The sequence below is a fragment of the Capricornis sumatraensis genome, chromosome 20, assembly GCF_032405125.1.
Source record: "Capricornis sumatraensis isolate serow.1 chromosome 20, serow.2, whole genome shotgun sequence".
Classification (NCBI taxonomy): Eukaryota; Metazoa; Chordata; class Mammalia; order Artiodactyla; family Bovidae; genus Capricornis; species Capricornis sumatraensis.
In genome coordinates, this window is record NC_091088.1 from 28,052,101 (window position 1) to 28,065,985 (window position 13,885).

The 13,885-nt window shown below is 44.2% G+C and overlaps 1 protein-coding gene across 1 annotated transcript in view; it reads left to right on the forward strand.

The window, feature by feature from the left end:
* The window catches only part of FTO (FTO alpha-ketoglutarate dependent dioxygenase), a 427,008-nt gene that overhangs the window by 236,866 nt on the left and 176,257 nt on the right, over positions 1–13,885 (forward strand). The gene's annotated exons all lie outside the window — the stretch shown is intronic.

Genomic DNA, 13,885 nt, shown 5'->3' on the forward strand with positions numbered 1-13,885 from the left:
ATTTATCCTCGAGTGTAACATTTAGCATAAATGTTTACATCTTGAGCATAATGTAATCTAAGTACCTGATGCTGAAGAACCCTTTTAATCAACCGTCTAAAAGTCAACACTGCTGTTTAGCTGGGGCAGGTGTCTAGGAAATTCAGTGTTCTTACATCACGCGGGAGGCAGCTTGCTTGCACTTAGTCAGTGCAGCAACCCCATTTTCAGAACTGACCAAATAGAAATGACTTTGGCTTCGGCCTCATTTCTGTGCACATGGATTTAGCTGTGGTTAGATAGCTGTGGCTGGTAAAGTGTCTATAGATCATCAGTTTTTACAGAATGGATTCTTGCATGCTAAGTACCATGCTATCCTGCTTTTCTTTGAAAAATGCTTTGCTGGTAGAAGCCTTGAACCAGTTCCTTCAAATGTTAAAATTATCCTTTAGATGTATAATGCGTATTGTTGAATTACCATCAGTCCTTGAGCAAGAGGAGAGGAATCAGAAAAATTATGCTGGATTCTGCGTCCGAGTCTTACTCGACGCTTAAAAATTCTGTGTGCCTGGGAGTGAAGAACATTTATTGATAGCCATAATATTCTCCAAATGAGTTCATGCAACAGAATTTATAATAATTAATGGCTTTACTAGTAACAATTATCATAAAAATAGATTTGCTTGAACAAGGCTGAAGATGAGCATTTTCCAAAAAAGGAGACAGTGAAGAGTGGGAACTATCCATTATGATGCGGTATCAGAAAGCTGCTTTTTCACATATGCGTATTGTTTCTGAATTTAGAAACAATAAACCATGAAATCATGGTTTGAAACCATGGTTTTGAAACCATGATTGAAACCATGATTTTAAAAATTCCCAGTCACTTTTTCCCCTTACCCCCTTTCTGTAGTGTGGTCTGGGAGAATGACAGTTTCAACTAGTCATGAAAAGATTTTCAACCGAAGTTTCAATAATTAATTTAAAATGTTTCTTTCTATTACAATTTAAATATGTATATTCACTAAAGTATGCATATTTTATGAAATAGTGGAATATCCTTGAGGGGACATCTAACAGATTGCTCTCTCTCTGACCTTTTATATCTTTTCCCCGGTGATTTTTTTTTTTTTTGCTGTGCTGTGAGGGTTGTGGGATCCTAGTTCCCAGACCAGGGATCAAACCTGGGCCCTCAGCAGTGAAAACGTTGAGTCTTAAGCACTTCACTGCCAGGGAATTCCTCTGGTGATTCTTATTAAATACAAAAGGAAGGAACTTCCCTGGCGGGCTAGTGGTTAAGACTTTGCATTCCAGTGCAGGGGATATGGGTTCGACCCCTGGTCAGGAAGCTAAGATCCCACATGCCTTGTGGCTAAAAAGTCAAAGCATAAAATAGAAGCCATCCCCGCAATGCCTCACCAGATAGCGCAGCTAGAGAAAACGTTGAGAATGAGAATGGACTGCCCCTGTTGAATGCATTTGGTTTGTTAACAATAATTTCCTAATACACCAACTCATCAGACAGCGTGGCCAAAAGTGGCCTGTTTTTAAAAGGAGTCTGGTTGCTGCATTTCTGGCCCTTAACTGCTAACAATTTAATCAGGAGTTGGAGCCAGGGCTGAAGTTGATGTAGTCTAGCATCTGAAACAAAACTTGTCGAGTTTCCTTTGTGGCAGGGGAGGAGACAAGAAAGAGCTTAGCCGCTGACACTCTGCAGACCTCCTTAAAACCAAACACCTGAAAGAAAATTTCAAGAGGGCAGTGTCTTGAGAGCTCAGAAGTGTCCTCAGAGTATTCAATAACCGTAATCCTCCCCCTGCCAGCCCCCCTCCCCCACCCCTCTGCCAGCCCCATTTGATGTTTCCCATCCCATTGATGTATCTAAAAGACTCGTCCATGCGGTCTGTATAAACAGACGGTTACCATCCACCTTTCTTTTCCTCATCAAAGCTTCCCCTGGCCGTCTGGAACTGGGCATCGCCTGGAGTGGCCATCAGGCGCGCAGTGGTGAAAGTTATAAAACACCATCTCTGGCACTAACCCAGAGTGGCCTGGGTTTCAGAGGTGGGCCTATTGTGTATTTCGGAATTACACAAGGAAAAATGTACTCTGACAGATAATAATTAGTGCTTGCCAAAGGCCAAGCAATGGGTTACAGTATTTTACTTTTCACCCCAGCTATCTGGGGATCTGTGAGATTTAGATAATAGGAAAAATTTTTTTTTTCCTCTGAAAGTTAAATACAGATGACTCTAATTACCTGATACTGCACCTTAGAGAATGCTTAGAAAGAGTACAACTTGGAGAAATTTAGGTCACTGAGACTCTGCAGCTGGTGTTAGCTTTAGTGGAAATCTTGTTGTAATAAAGGCTTCAGTAGGTTCCTTTATGTGAACGGTGTTAGGGAGACTGTTTTCTGTGCAACTCGTAACTTGGTTTTCAATTATTTGTCTCTCTCTGCGAGGGCCAGGAGCCCAGCCATTGTTTGGGATGCACTGAAGTCTCCTAAACTGAAAGCATATGTTCCCTATAATTTGGCTTTTGGAGGAACGTGTCAATTCTGCGTGACTCGGAGTAACTGAGTTTGTCACAGTGTCACACAAGCCTGGGATTCTCGAGGCATATCTGAGTCCTGTGGGTTTCTTTCCCCAAGCCCAGTAATCCCATAAACAACCCTCTCCAAATAGGCTTATTAGGGCTGTCTATTCACTTCCCCGGAGTTGAAAGATCCCAAGTACATCGGGAGAAGCCGTGTGAATGCAGGGTAAGTGTTAACAGAAGTGGTACCGAATTTCTGAAGATTTGGCTTTGTTTATACAGTCCACTCTGCCTGATGGACAGCTTGTTATAGCTTTTAAAGAACTGGCCAAGCCCTCTGATCTGACCCCTTCTTGACCTCTGCAGCCCGAAGGTCAGTCTGCAGCTAATAAACTCGAAGGTTCTTAAGGTCTACTGTAGGAAAAGGCAGAAAAAGAGCAGCTGCAAGGGCTGGGTGTCCCGGGATCGGCTGCTCAGGGGTCACTCTCTGATAATGAAAATGATTACCAAATTATATGGAAGTTTAACCGCGGTAGTGAGTGAGAGGAGGGTGGAGCCCAGCGTATTAGGTTTGATAAATGAACTGTGAAGAGGCCCATCTGGCCCTCAACATCTTTTCTCCCCCTCTTTCCCTACCAAGGGGAAACATTTTAAAATAACAGCAGTACATATAGACTCAATGACCCATGCAAGGAGCTGGACTGGATTAAGATTTAATGGTGACAGTGGAAGAAATTATCATTTGAAAAGTGCACTAAAGAAAAGGTACAGTTCCATGTCCAGGCCCGAATTGTTTTTCTAAATAAGAAAAAAAAGAAAAAAAAAATCAGTGCTTTGTTTATTTTACACAAATCCCTGACGTCTTGCCTAGATCACTGAAAAATCTGAGGGCGTGTTTGTTATGGAATAATTATTTGTAGTCAGCTTAAGGAAAGGAATGGGCTTCCTTTGCCTTGAACATGTCAGAATGTGAAGCAAATTATTTTCTTCCTGCTTGCATGCTTAGTTAAGAGAATGTAACTAAGTCAAGGGTTAGCAAAAATGCTTTACAAAAAAATTGCAATCCATTTCAGCACCTGGCCACTGAACGTTGTACATTCTTTTTTTTTTTTGGATACTAAATATACATGTGACTCTTGCACACTGGTTTACTCCTATACTTGGCAGTTTTCCTGTAAAAGAAAGCACCAAATTTTAATTGAGTAGATATGTGTATTCCTTTCTTTATCCTTTTTCCAAAAAACATCATAGCAATGCTGATTAGAGCCAACAATGGGTCAGTTTCAAGCTATATGTTCCTTTACTTGTGAATTGATCAGAGTAATCTGTCTAAGGGGTTTCCTGTATGATCAGCAGGTGAAGAATCCACCTTCAATGCGGGAGATGCAAGTTCCATCCGCTGGGTCGGGAAGATCCCCTGGAGGAGGAAATGGCAACCCACTCCAGTATGCTTACCTGAAAAGTCTTGCAGACAGAGGAGCCTGGTGGGCTACAGCCCATGGGGTCGCAAAGAGTCAGACGTGACTGAGCGACTGAGCAAGCAATCTATCTAAAACTCTCTCCCAGCTTCCTCTGGGCCTGATTGTCCTGGTTTCTGACCAGCGACATTGGTGTTAGCAAACCTCTGTGCTCTTCTTCAGAGGCACATCCTCCTCTTCTACTTTCAGAAAGATGATTTTATTCAATGAGCATTTTAGCATTTTTAAAGTTTATTCTTTGGCTGCTTTGGGTCTTAGTTACGACACAAGGGGTCTTCCTTGCATCATGCCGGATTCTTTGTTACAGTGCGTGGGCTCTCTAGTTGTGGCGTGGGCTCAGTAGTTGGCGGTGTGCTGGCTTAGTTGCTCTGCAGCATGTGGGATCTTAATTCCCCCACCAGGGATCGAACCCACATCCCCTGCATTGCAAGGTGGATTCTTAACCCCTGGACCACCAGGAAAGTCCTGGGCATTTTTGTGTATTTTGTATGCCTGCTGCTGCTGCTGCTGCTAAGTCGCTTCAGTTGTGTCTGACTCTGTGCGACCCCAGAGACGGCAGCCCACCAGACTCCCCCGTCCTTGGGATTCTCCAGGCAAGAACAGTGGAGTGGGTTGCCATTTCCTTCTCCAATGCAGGAAAGTGAAAAGTGAAAGTGAAGTCGCTCAGTCGTGTCCACCTATTCGATATAAAATAATGTGTGAGGTGCTGTGCATGAGATAAATTCCTAATATGTGTTCAGCAGCCAATTTAAGTTTATCTGAGGATGAGAACTGAGCAAATTCCTAGAAAGAGGCTGTGGAAAGCAGTGGGAAAGAAACTAGTAGAGCTGTTGTGACCACAAGAGTGGCCCTTTGCTCTAACCCTCCCTGGAAAGTATTTAATTGTAGATGTCTCTGAAATCTAACATTGCCATGCTGATGAAAACTCCTTAATTGAACACTGTTGCCTACCTCATAGAAGCCACACCCAGACAATGCTTATGTTTAAAATACAAATAAAAATCTACTAAACATTATTCAAAGTTACCATATTTTTCGTCTTAGGTTTTGACTTGACTGTGTATACCCACAGGGATTTGCAGTGAGCAGAAATCTCACTGGGTTGGATGAAGGATAACTCAGGGAGATGAGGTCCATTTCCAGAATGAAGTGTGCTTTTTAACGTTAAAGCATTCTCCTTTAAATGCTCCTCTCACTCAGCAAGGTGCAAGTATGAAAAACAAGATGAAAGCCAGGCCATTTGGGGGTTTTTAAAATTGAGATATAATTCACGTAACATAAAATGAATCATTTGAAAATATACAGTTAAGTGATTTTTTTTTTTTTTTTAGAATATACACAAGGCTGTACAACCATCACCATTATTCAATTTCGGAGCATTTCCATTACCCCCAGATGAAGCCCTGAAACTGTGAACAACCACTCTCGAGTTTCCCGACCACTTTCTGTCTCATCTACTTTCTGTCTCTATAGATTTGCCGACTCTGAACATTTCATACGAATGGAATCATGCAGTATGTGACCTTTTGTATTTGACTTCTTTCATTCAGCATAATGATTTCAAGGTCCATCCCCATTGTATCAGTTCTTCGTTCCTTTTCATTGCCAAAAAATCTTGCATTGTATGCATAGACCTTGTTGTGTTGATCTGTTCGTTGGTTGATGGACATCTGGGTTGTTTCCAACTTTTTGGCTCTTAGAAATAGTGCTGCTGTGTACAGTCATGTACAAGTCTTTGAGTGGCACGTTTTCAGCTCCTCTGGGTGTAAACCTAAGCCTGGAATGGGTGGGTCATATAACAACTCCATGTTTAACTTCTTGAGGAACTGCCAAGCTCTTTTCCTCAACTGCTCCACCATTTTACATTCCCACCAGTAGTACATAAAGGTTTCAATTTTTCTACAGTCCTGCCAACTCTTGTTCTTTTCCTTTTTTTGGATTATGTTATAGACATCCTACTGTTATCTCCTTGTAGTTTTGATTTGCATTTCCCTGATGACTAATGATGTTGAGCATCTTTTCATGTGCTTATTCAAGACCACTTTTTTGTTTTAATTGGGAGATTTTAAATGACAGACTTAAGGACTTACCCTTTAAGTGGTAAAGAGGTCATGAGCCTATTAGGATATATGGCTTGTAGGATGGATAGAGCTCCAAACGAAGCCAGCATGAGTGTGCCCAGTCCTTTATTTATTTGAATGTGGCCCATGTGTGTATTTATTTCTTTGATTCTCCCCTACATCACCCTTCTACCATTCTCCTAGATTTCTTTCATTACAGAATCTCTGAACATTGCCCACTGAATGGGAATGTAGCCCAATCCAACAAAAAGTCTGTTCACCTAAGCTCCACCTGCTTCTAGGCTCAAACAGGGCTTACTATATTTTCCTAGTAGACAACTTAAGTTGGGTCCAAGGAGCCTTAAAATGGTGCTGAGAAAAGTTTTGTTTGTTTTTTTCCTTTTATAGCCAATATTTTTTGGCAATAAAAAAGAATGAAGAACTGATACATGCTATAGTGGGGATGAACCTTGAAATCATGTTTTTTTTTGTTTATGGTAGTTTCTTAGAAAAACTTTTAGAACTACTTCTTTCCAGTTAAAAGTAACTTGGTAGACCTAGTTGTCTTTTTTTTTTTGATGTGCACCATTTTTAAAGCTTTTATAGAATTTGTTACAGTATCACTCTGTATTATGCTTTGGTTTTTTGGCCAAGAAGCATGTGGGATCTTAGGTCCCCTACCAGGGATCGAACTCACACCCCCTGCACTGGAAGGCAAAGTCTTAGCCACTGGACCACCAGAGAAGTCCCCCTAGATGTCTATGTGTACATGTCTTTCCCACATTGGGCTTTGGCTTCTCAAACAACTGCCAAGTTACCATCTTTTTCTAGACAAGTAAAGCACCCAGACAGCTTATTATTGACCATCCCGTTACCTTCCACAGCCCCAACCATCACCACTTAGCTCCAGGATGGATCCACTTTGGACAGGCTCCAAAATCAAGTTGTTATAACCCAGATCTTGTAATGAACAGCGTTTGCTCTCCTAAGCTAATCAGCTTCAGAACTCTGCTATGGATGCAGCAGGTAAAACATTTTGTGTGGATTGACTTTGGTTGTCAGGCTTGTACAGTTTTCCCCATGGTTATCTAATCTCTCCTTTTGTCTGCTGGCAGGCCTGAATTCTGTTCAAGCCTGACAGGTTGCCCCTGTCCAGTTTTGCAGGTATAAGCTGTTATTTTCTGAGTGCTTACTATATACAGGTCATTGTGCTCTATGCTGTGAGAAATGGAGCAGACGCATTAAAAAGAAAGATGCATTAAAAAGAGGTAACAAAGGAAGTCCTTCCTTCATAATTTTGAGGAGGAATGAGCATTTGAGATATTGCACTATTGCTTTGAGTTTATAGTCATCTGAGAGTCCCTTGGACTGCAAGGAGATCCGACCAGTCCATTCTGAAGGAGATCAACCCTGGGATTTCTTTGGAAGGAATGATGCTAAAGCTGAAGCTCCTGTACTTTGGCCACCTCATGCGAAGAGGTGACTCATTGGAAAAGACTCTGATGCTGGGAGGGATTGGGGGCAGGAGGAGAAGGGGACAACCGAGGATGAGATGGCTGGATGGCATCACGGACTCGATGGACGTGAGTCTGAGTGAACTCCGGGAGATGGTGATGGACAGGGAGGCCTGGCATGCTGCAATTCATGGGGTCGCAAAGAGTCGGACACAACTGAGCGACTGAACTGAACTGAATCCTACCAAGGATAGAAACCTTGAAACTGAATATAAGGAGAGATCTCTAATAGGTGCTGAGTCTCTGGTATTTAACTCCCAACCCAACACCTCTGACCCTCACATCCAGCGTGGGGGAAGAAGGGTGCTCTGGGCACAGACTGACTTGGGCTCTCGAGGAAGAGCCCAGGAGTGAACAGCATGGAGCTGAGCCAGGACCAGTATAAAAAGACATGATCTCCTCCCTGAGCCAGCCATTCCTGAGTCCCTGTCCTTCCTGGAAGTGAAATTGAATGAATGAAGAAAGGAAGAACAAGGCGAGAGGGAAGGTCCTCCCCAGGGTCATTTCTCTGAGTAAGGGGTCGGTTTCATGCCAGGAGGGCAGAGCTGAGGCTGAGTATGGCTTCAAGTCCATATTTCAAAGGACAGCTGATCTTTGCTGGTTACCTGCTGATGTCCTGATGGGCTTTGATGATATCAGCACAGTGATGAGCTCAGGCTTGGCAACTAGGTACTGGGGCCACATTTGTCTTTAATATTAGGAAGTCATGGTAACAAAAAGTGGACTCACCAGCCTTGAGGTTGGGCTATGGGATGATGTTGTTGTTCAGTCGCGAAGTCGTGTCTGACTTTTTGCAACCCCATGAACTGCAGCCCACCAGGCTCCTTTGTCCATGCGATTTCCCAGGCAAAAATACTGGAGTGGGTTGCCATTTCCTTCTCCAGGGGATCTTCCAGACCCAGGGATCAAGCCTGCATCTTCTGCATTAGCAGGCGAGTTCTTTATCACCTGAGTCACCAGGGAAGCCCATGGGATGATGAGGCTGTTGTCCTGTGAGACCACACGTGATGAGCCATCTGACCATGTCAGTTGACTGGTCAGGTTAGTTGGGAACCAGAAGTTGTGGCATCTCCAGTTCAGTGGCTGCCCCCTGCAGTGAGCTAAATGTTTGTGCAACATTGGGGTAGGGGAGCAGGGAGGCACTGGCCACAGCTGGCCCACTAGTTGTCATCCATGTCATTCTTTTTAATGCGTCTGCCCCAGCTCCTTTAATAATTGCAATCTCCACTTTCTGCTGCCCTTAGCAGAAGAATGCCCTTTGTGTCTCTGAACCAGATTACTCCATAAAATCTGATAACTCCATAAAACCTCCTCATAAATGTGTAGGAAATGAAACATTGTATAAATTTAGAGCATAGGGATTAAATGAGTCTAGAGATAAAGTTACCTTTCTTCCAAGATTCAGCAACTTATCTTAAGGAGGCAAGTGTTGTTAATGTTATTACCATTGTTACTGTCATGATTTGAACAGTTTTATGGGGGACAAAAGCCAATTGACTTCTGCGCATCTTATTTGTAAAATCAACGCACAGGCCTCGGTATGAGTCCTGAGCCTGGCAGTTTTCTGAGTGGTAGCTGGCTGTTTCTTAGAGGCAGTGCTTCTTCAGTTTTTTGAGAAAACATGGGTTCATTCATTGATTTATTCATTAAATACTTATCAAGCACCAGCTATTTGTCAAGCACTGTTCCAGGTATTAGAAACAGCATTGAGCAAAACCGATGAGCATTTTTCTCTCATGAAGCTTCAATTCAAGTGGAATGACCAATAAAAAGTGTTTTCCTGAGTAGAACTCTGAACATTTCTTTAAAAAAATAATGTGCGGCGACTTCCCCGGCCATCCAGTGGTTACGACTTCGCCTTCCAATTCAGGGAGTGCAGGTTTGACCCCTGGTTGGGGAGCTAAAACCCCACATGCCTCATGGCCAAACGCCGCCCCTCCCCCCCCCTCCCCCGGCAAATTTAACATAGAAGCAATGATGTTAACAAATAACATAACTTTGTTAAATTTATGGAATTTAACAAGTTCCATAAAGACTTTTAAAATGGTCCACTCCAAAAAAACTCTTTAAAAAAATGTGCACAGTCGCCATGTCCTACCTATTCAGTCAGCGCACAGCAAAATATAGTCATTCAGCTGAAACAGAGATAAAATTTCCTCTTCTCGTGTTCATCCTCAGATGGTCACTTGTTATCACACTTGCAGCTCTGGTCCTAGTGGGTCAGATTCGTGACACAGTCAGGGAATGCCAGCGTTGTGAGGCTCACCGTCCTCGGGGTCCACAGCACTAATTCTTACTTAGATAGCTTGCACCCTGGTTCCCAATGGCTTTAGCACAAAAGGTGTGTCGCTTTAAATGTCTTCACTTTAAAGAAGGCTTGAATTCATGTCATGCTATATTCACAAATACCTCTTAAGAGTAAACAGTAGGAGCTATGCGTATCTCATTGGTGTTAGGGAGGGGCCGATTACACGTGACAGGGTGCTGTGCGGTCTGGCATTTAATAGATGGTATTTTTGATTATTGTGAGTGAGCAGTCAGTGATGTACTCACTGATTTAGCAAATATCTGTCACGTGCCTACCTGGTACCAGACGCTACTGTACTCCCTGAGGTTATAGGAATGAATAACACTTGACCAGGGGAAACAATCATCTTGTCTAATAATGCAATGCAAGGGGTTAAGTCTGGATTCTGGAGAAGTCCTTGTCCCAGAGATGAAAGCGGCAGGTTCACCAGAAATATTCTTGTGGGATTCCTTATGTGCCCGGCCTTTGTGAGAAGCACTGCTCCGCCGAGTGATCGTACAGCCTACACGTGGGTCTTCAAGTGTGTGTGAGAGAGGGGAGAAACTTCAGTGTGATTATGGGCCAGAGGATAAAATCTGGGTTACCTTGTCTCCAGAGAGTTTTCAGTGTTAGTGGGGGGGGAGATGATTTCTTCCAGAGTAAAGTTTATGACTCTGGTATAGAGGTTGGGAGCATAGATGCTGAGTAGATGGCCTAGGCTTGAATCTCAGATCTACTTCTGAAACTCCAAGCAAGTTGTGATAAACTTGACAAGTTGCTTAACCCCTTTGGACCTCAGTTTTCTCATTTGTAACTTGCCTGAGCGGATAATAAGAGAACCTGTTCCTTAGACATGTTTATGGAAAAAAACCGACAGCAAATACCTGTCACATACTCTGTGCTCAATAAAAATTACCACTCCTCTTCAAGGACTTCCCTGGCAGTCCAGTGGTTAAGACATTTTGTTTCCACTGCAGGGGGCACAGGTTTGATCCCTGGTCGAGGAACTAAGATCTCCCATGCTGCATGCTGTGGCCAAAAATTAGGAAAAAAATTCTGCTCCTTCCTCTTCAGATCAAAACAGAAAAGTGAAGAGCAGTGCAAGCCAGACTCCCTGGAACTGGCCTCTCCTTTGTGAGAGTGCCCCCATGTAAAACCCAAGCCTCATGGTATGGCTGGGTGTCGCTGAATTGGTGAAGGAGGGAACGTTAGGTAGAATTCAGCCTGTGTCAGGCCCTGTCCTGAGTAAGGACTGTCACATCAAATTGACAGAGGCTTGGATACCAATTTGAATCCTGCCTCCAGCTGGCTTGTAGACTCTGGGCACGTCAGAGACATCGGATCTCAGCAGCTCTGTCTACAAAAGAGGTGGCTTGATTCAGTGACCTTGAAGGCATCTTCCCTCTCTGCCAAGGTGTGACCCTCTGAGTCAGAGCCCAGGGGGCCACTAAAGATGGGGTAGTTGTCTCTCCTGAAGGCTTTTACCTTTCTACCTCCACTGTCCTTGAAACCTGACGTTGTCCTAATTTTAGCCACACTCGCAGTGAACAGTTAGTGAGAACTCTCTAAGTGCCAGACAAAGTTTTAAATGCTTTAGGAGGTGAGAAAAGGGAGACAGGAAGATGCAAAGTCATTGCCCAGGGCCGCAGAGCTAATAGTGCAGGCATCTGCTCAGCTGCTTCCGTTGTGTCCGACTCCGGGTGACCCTGTGGACTGTCAGCCAGCAGGCTTCTCTGTCCATGGGGTTCTCCAGGCAGGAATACTGGAGTGCGTTGCCATGCCCAGGGATGGAACCTGCGTCTCCTACATTGCAGTGCAGATGGAATTTAAGCCAGGACAGCCCACCTCAGACCTCTGCTGTGTGGCCACAGCCGGAGCTGGAGTAACAAGACTTTCCTCTTTGTCAGCCACTCACGTGTTCTCCTAGTACTTGACCTGGGTCTCACAGTGTAAGAGTTAGAAACCTCCCAGGGACCTTCCCAGCATGGAGATAGATGGGCATGTGTCTGTAAATGTGTATTTCCTCTGGTACCTAAGTATGTTTCATACTTTTTAGTTGGGGGGGGGGGGGCATCTGTCTGTCTAAGGAAGTAGTTTCCAGCTCATACTTTATAAATCTCCCTACCTTAAATCCTTGAAAGTAAAGTTATTACCTTCATAGCTATGTCATCTCTTCTATACTGGTTACAGTCTCTTAGAAGTTGGGAGAGTAGGGGCCCAGATGAGAGCATCAAAGTTTAGCCTCCAAGGATCTGTAAATCCTTTAAGTGGAGTAGTTTCAGAGCCAGGTTAGTTAAGGCTGATTTGAGTAGATTTCCTTATTCTGAACGGGTAGCATTTATCTTCTCTATAATGGGTTAATCACTTCTGTACAGTATGTTTAGGAAACAATTTACCACACGTGAAGAGCAGGAATTTTATTTTATCTCAGGGGTATTCCCAGTTTATTTTACAAATTTTCCCTGTAATGGATATTCCAGGTTCTAGATAAAAAGTTTAACTCTGGCTCTCAGTTGAGGAAGGAATGGGGTGAAGGGTGGGGGTGGGGAATAGCTCTGCTGGCCTGTAGGGGACACTGTTGCCTCATTGATCAAGATGATTTTTCACTGTCTTGTCCCAGGACAGAAACAAAACAAATCAACCAACAAAAATAGGTCCGGTCACCTTAACATTGCTTGTTGAAATTATTTGAGTGATTCCTGTGTGTTTAGAATATTCGGTGTTTGGGGGGGGTATTGATCAAGCTCTTTAGTATCCACGCCAGGAAAGGCATAGCTTAGTGTTTTCTTTCCAAGAGACATGTGATCGACAAGCCTTTTCTTACATTTCTTACTAGCTTTCTCTTTATCCTCTTCTCTGGACAGGGTGCCACTTTGTAGTTTAACAAACCTGAGGTTTAACGTGGACCATCTTAGTTTTTTATGAACTTCTGCCCACATTACGTTGAAATGCTTCGATTCTGTTAACGTTGTATTCTGAATGACAATCCTAAGCCTTGGGGAGGGCATTTTGGAAGTTCCAGTTCCCTTCTTTGATCCAGATCTTTATCATCACTGAAAAAGATGCGGTTTACAGAGAAAATGAAGTCATGTCTAGGAGGCAGGCTTGTGGAGGGCCTGGTCTGCAATCCGAGAAGCACCCTGCCAGATGCTCGACCTACTCTGGGTTCGGCCTGCCTCTCGCCCCAGCCTGCTGATAGCCTCTGCCTCCGTGTCCAGGTGCCCCGGGACCCTGCCAGGAAATCTTCAGCCCTCCCTGGCCAGCTCTGGCCTCTTCCCCACCAGAACAGCGGCCCTAGAAGGCGATTGTAATTAACCCCTGGAAAGCATCAGTTCTGCTAAGGCAGCGTGTGCCGTAATGATACTGTTCACTCGCCCCCTTTCCAGTTTCACCATCAATTATGCCATGTGTTTCATCCAGTTGGTGCTACCCTCCCAGTGTTAATTATAACCTACAAGACTGTTACAGTTAATTTTATGGCAAGCATATTGTCTCTTCAAGGCTCTGGAGCAGCTCATAAATTATCTTGAAGGTAAAATGTAACTTGGGGAACCAGTTATGAAAATTCCATCCATCTCGCTTAGAAGCCGCAGCTGCTACTGTCAGCTGCCTCGCGGCCGCATTGTGAAGGAATTACGGTGGGTCAAGTTTAAGAGGGGAGGCCCAGGCTGTCACCGAGGAGGAAGGCTGTCCTGGCCCTGTCAGAGCAGCACCTTCTGCCAATCCCTGGTGGTTTCATTTTGCAGGCAGGAAGAGGCAGGCAGCACAGGTGAGCGGTCCCCAAGCTGTCCGTATTCATTACTTTACAGAAACTTGTTGTAGGCAGGCAGGTCCGGAGACCTCACCTCTTTTCTGTTGTCATGATGTTAGGCATCATCTGCAAAGTGTGAGAGAGATGACTCTATAACTAAATCTGGGCTTGGTTCTGGAGAGCCCAGGAGGAGAGGGGTGGGAGGCATCAGGGGCTGTGTCTCCCAGGAGCTCCACCCTGGACTCTCCCAGTGACGCCCTGGTCTCTCCAGCTAATGC